The sequence below is a fragment of the Parasteatoda tepidariorum genome, chromosome 2 (genome assembly GCF_982258835.1).
Source record: "Parasteatoda tepidariorum strain Cologne lab strain chromosome 2, Ptep-v5.0, whole genome shotgun sequence".
NCBI lineage: Eukaryota > Metazoa > Arthropoda > Arachnida > Araneae > Theridiidae > Parasteatoda > Parasteatoda tepidariorum.
The window spans coordinates 52266794-52272793 of NC_141756.1; positions in this window are offsets into that span (position 1 = coordinate 52266794).

A 6000-nucleotide genomic window follows, 5' to 3' on the forward strand; every position below is an offset into this window, starting at 1 on the left:
AATCAAAAGCGAGATAAAGAATTTTTGTTTCGCTGAAGAAAATGGTCTGCAAGGAATGAGAGTAATATTGAATATTCATCATTCATATTCTTTAAATATGCACAGAAAGATGCATATTTGTTATGATTTTTTGATATCATTTCACTTGATTTAAGAAAGCAAGCAAAAAGAAGGCAATGCAACGTTTCATGAGTTTGCGATGATGGCACCAGGAGCTTAGTATCCAGTTGGCGTGCACTTGGATGCAAACAGGCTCACTCCATCAGGATAATGGTTTCCTCTTAACTTGCAACAGTATAGAATTCATAGAAAGATAAAGAAAATTTAGGAAAAAAGAAGGCTATTTATCCACACATTCCAAAAATGACTTCAAAATTGAAAATTTTTTTAAGTACCTCAGGTACCCATAAAAATGAAATTTATATACTAGGAAAATAAATATTAACAGCACAAAAGTAAAAATAGTACCAAATGAAATTATTTAATTGTATTAAAATATAGTTGTTTTTAAAAAAGTAACTGCAAAATTTTTAAAACTGCAAATGTGTATATGCATGTGTCTATATTTATCTAACTCTGCCAGGGAAAACATATTTTATTCCAACCAAGGCAAACTTGATTTTCACTTCCAGCTTATTTGGTTGACTGGAATCGTAATTTTTGAAGTTTTAAAAACTTAATTCTTTTTCCATTAAATTATAATATAACGCTTTCACTTAACCCCCTCATTTTTCATTGTAAAAATATTCATTATTAAGTAATCATTAGAATCTGCTAGTCATTTTATATTTATTATTTTTTGCATATATATATGTGTATGCATATATATATATATGTGTGTGTATGCATATCACAGTATATTCTGACCTACATTTCTTTTCATTTTCATAATACATCTTTTTCATTTGTATCTCCCAAGTAAATCGCTTTGATTGTTTGATTTAAATATTGGTATTTCTTTAAGAGGTATAATAATTAAATCATTTCTCATGAGAGCAATTTATTATTTATGGAACAAAATCTTTGTTTTAAGTTTTCACTTTATCATTATGTATAACAGTGATTGAGTACGTGTTTTTCTTCATACTAGAGAAGCATCAAAATATTTTTTGAATAAATTTGTCGCAAGTCGAGTGTTGATACACTTTTTATTTCTACATTTTAATAATTTTTTAAGCATTTAAAAATAATTTTTAACTATTAAAAGTTTACAATGATTGCTCTAAATGCTTTAATTTTTTATTATTTTTTTCGGAAATTTTGATCAGTCTTGTCCAGCAATTTTTTTCATATTAACCAGGGCCTGATTAAATTGCCATGCCATGGCCTTTTTAAGTAAACATCAATTTACAAAGTGTTCATTATGTGCTAATATTTTAAAAGTATTTTAAGTGCTAATACTGTTAAATTCTTGGCTAATAATGAAATTAGTGGTGCTCTGAAATCTGATAACTTATGTGAGTACCCCATTCGTCTGTAAAATAATCAGGTCTTGGCTTCAAAAAATTTTTCCGGTCATTTAAAGATATTTTCCACATCAGTAATATTGACGTGAAAAGTACAAATGAAAAATACTTATTGGGATATTTTTATGTATGGTAAGTTCATTATACTGTATTTTTCAATAAAATAAATAGCATTCTATTTACTCTGTTCTTGGCTGGCTTGAACCCTATTTTTGTTCTTTTATAAATGTGTATATATATAGCACAAATTGTTTGTTTCAAGGACAATTGTACAGAGATGATTATATTATCTTTGAAAGAATTACATATTACTGTACATTTTGTAAAATAAATTTTCTAATTCACAGTGCTCTATTTTTCATGGGCATTATTTTGTACTTGATCCCACTGGTTGTACAGTGGTTCCTAGTGTATTAATAGCTAGTATAATTTTTATTCCAATCGTTAATGTTGTTTCAACTTCATTGGATTCTTCATTCTCTTTTAATAAAACTGTAATTTTTGTTAAATTTTCATTATTGTTACCTCAGTCTTTAATCATACTACATTTACGAGCAATCATTAAGTCAACTTTTGTTTTTCTCCATTAGTACCTTTGTTGCAAAATATTTTGAAATTTCAATATTGCTTTTGTGAATAAATTTTATTGAAACTTATACAACTATATTTATTGAGCTTATTTTAGTACATTATTTTGTAGTAGTAGGGAACCGATTATCCTGAACGATCGGGACCATCGCTATTCCGGATAACTGGTTTTTCCGGTTTTCTGAATCGCTACAAAAAGCCGTTTTTTTATTGTTAAAAACTAAAAAAAAAATATTTGGAAATAATCTTAAAAATAAGAAAAAAACGCTGTCCAAAACGATGGTAAGGTAAACATCTTTCAAAAAAGAAAGAAGAATTCTAAAATCTTATGAGAAAATTTTTTTTAAGTGGCGGGAAAATTTTTGGAATTTTGTCCCGGTTTTTTGGTTTTCTGATTTCCGGATAACGGGTTCTGTACTGTAATACATTTGGGGTGATTTCAGACCAAATCTTCTTGAAATTTAGAAAGAATTTCAATTTGTTAGAGAAACTGTAAGTTTTAATCTTTGAAACGCCTGAAAATACCACTTCAATGCCGGGTTAAATAAATTTTTAGCTGAAGAATTTTGCCTAAAAAAGTTGAAGGAAAAAACTTATTGAGTCAGCATTTTTTTTTCTTCGGAAAATATCTATCTTCTTGATAGTAAATAAATTTCTTTTTCATCACTTTTTTTTAATCCGAAAATAAAAAAGTTGGATTCCGTTTTTTTAGACCCCGCCTCAATAAAATTGCTTTAAGATTTTTTTTTTTTTTAATTAACCTTTTAGTCTCTAGAATTCATACTATTAAATTAGAAAATATCTATCTAATATATGTTGGTAGGTAAATAATTCTTTGGAAGTATGCAATTACCTAATTTTATGCAATCTGATGGTAGGGCAAAATGTTTATTGAAATAAGGAAAAGCGTTTTTTCTCGCTGAATATTTTTTAACTCAATTAAATAAAAAATATTCGCAAAAAAGGGCCCAAGTCTCGTGTTATTTGCATTAGTATTTCCGTGATTCTAGGTTTAGAATATCTGTAGTTGACAAAATAGAAATCAAACAGCCTGATTAATTTTCAATATAATAACTGGATTTTCTTGTACTAAGTTACGAGTTTTGCGTTAGTTTTAATAAAATGATACAAAATCTTTACTGTGTAATGAGTTCAAATATTTATTAACATTACTTTCAATTGTAAGTATAAAGTTATAACTTAAATAAATTTATTGGAATCATTAGTTTTCACTTTATAAACAAAATGCTCATAAGTGTCGGGCAAATTTTCTTCCATTTGGTTTTGGTTTCACGTGTAAAATATTTTTTAATTAGCATTTCAGTTTTTGCAGCGGTATATTTTTAAATTAAAATATATATATATATATTAAATTTAGCTGTCGCATACGAAAATTGAAGACTTTTACAACTGACTCTGGGCGCTTTATCACGGAAACTGGGAATTTTAAAAAATTAAGAGATATAAAAGTTTCTAACAAAATGAAAAATAGAATATCCTAAATATTTTTTGACCTTAAGATCGGATTTTTACGCACTATGATGCTACCTCAATGAATCAAGAGGCAAACTTTAAATTGAGCTGATTAAACTCTACAAGACTATATATAAACAAACAGAAAAGCTCGATATAACGAGTGCGGCATATTACGATAAATCCGCTATTACGACAAATTTTCTAGTCGTCACAATACTATCAATACAAAAATCGTATCTTTCAAACTTTACTTAATTTGTGTTTCTAACTTAACACATTATTTTAATAAAGCAATGCGTGTACGATCATCTGGTAAGTTATCTTCTACCAACTAAGGAAAAATTCTATTGCTATTTTTAAATTCCTGCAGAACATTTTAAAAGAATGCGCCTTTTGTTGCTTACTTATCTATTATGCTGGCGTATTTCCTTAAGTTACAACTCCTTATTAAAATTAACATTCACTTATCAATGACGTCAAAAGCAGGGTTGTCACAGGTGACTGAAATGCAACTATGACAACTTTTTTTGCCTGAAAAGGTTAGAGCAACTATTTTCAGGAAAAAGAGACTATTGGGAGACTTTTCTGTGCTTCTAATGATTTTTTTTTAGCATAAATTGGGTTGATAATCCTGAACACATGATTTTTGTTTTCTTAAAACAATAAAAAAAATGTTATTGCAAATTTGAGTTATCACTTTTTAATGCTCTCAATTTGCACAATTTCCATTGTAAGTCTATTTTGTATCTCCATCGTCTTTTCAATGGTTTTTACTACGAAATTCTGAAGGATTTTAAAAAACGTAATTTTTAATACGATTGTAGGATGTGTGATTTTCGAATTTGAATAATCGCTTTTCACATATGTATATATATTTGCTGAATCAGTTATTGATAAAAGAGAAAATTATTTAGAAAAAGTATTTTTTTTTCAACCAAGTATTTTTTGATAGAATACTGGTAATTAAAATATTTAATTTTCCGTAAATATGCTAATTTTTAAATAAAAATTTATTGCTTGAACACTAGCGCTTAAGCTATTTCAATTTTACTCTGTCTCATTTTCTTGGTGCGGAAATGACACTTGTATTGGCGTCATGAAAACCGGATCGATGAGTAAAATTTAGGGTTAATAAAAATGACCTTTACTTATAAAATTATGTGTAAAAAAATTTACCAATTATGAATGATAGAACTATTTTAAATAAATAAACAATTATGTTTTTTTTTTAAATTTAAGTTTGCATTTAATTTTATATCCTAACCAATTACCAATCTTGAAACTATCCAAGGAACAATTTATAAGATTTAAGGGTTTTATTTAGAAAAAGTACTAATTGCGCAACTGAAATTGCTGCCTAAACAAGTGAGGCATTGTTTTCTAGGTATTTTCTCTTGTTGAATCGAATGAAACTATACACAAGTCACTAGAACAAATAGTTAAATTTCTTAGAGGAGAAAAAACAGCGAACACAAAATATTTTATGTTTTCTGAGTATTTTTTTAAATTCGATATTCGTAGTCGAGAGAGGTATAAAAATTTAAGGTTGATAGAACGAATTGGTTAAAAAAAAAATGGTTTAGACTGAAAAATTGGCTCGGATAAATATAAATAAATATTTCTAAATAATTCCTCATGTTTAAGTAAGCCAAATAATTTAATTTTTTTTTTTAAAATTCAAAACCACTGTGAGCATGGGTGTGAATTAAGTTCTGCAAAGTTTGTCGACTGAAAGTTGTGAAGTGGTGACTACAATTCGAAAGTAGCTTGAAAAGTATAGTTTAAGTTGTAGTTAACTACATTTGTAATAAAGTAGTTTTTCTGACAATAGTTAAAAAGTAATTCGTTTAAGTCTAGTAAAAATTTTAAAATATTGTGTTATCATCAAAAACACATACCCGTAAAAGAAAAACAAAAGGATACAAGCTTCAATTACTCATAATATTTATTATTTAATTTGACTAAAAAAATATTTATTTATTTCCTTTCTCTCGATTACTATAGTTATATAAAATGTTTCAAGGATAGAAAGTATCAATATCGAGTGAGGAAAATAGTTACATTGTTTCTCGATGATAAAAACGCAGAAGTTTATAAAATTCAAGCGCAACAAAAGATGCGTGCGTTTCCTTCCCTGTTATTATCGATAATGCCAAAGAAGAAAGAAGTGATTTTTTGAATTGATGTTTGTATAAACACGCGTGTTTCACCATCTTGTTTCAAATAATTTGATAACGTAAAATTATTTTTTCATAGGCTCTCAGAATGTCTTCATTACAGCTATCTTAAATTCCCTAAAGATTTCAGTTAATTCATTTTCGAATTTGTTTCTAATTATAGGTTCACTTTTACATAAATTTTATTTATTTTGAAAAAAATTGCCCAATATTTCACTAATAAAACCATTGTACTGTTTTTTTTTTTTTTTTTTTTTTATAGAAAATATCTGCGATTTTCTCTAGTTAAACGT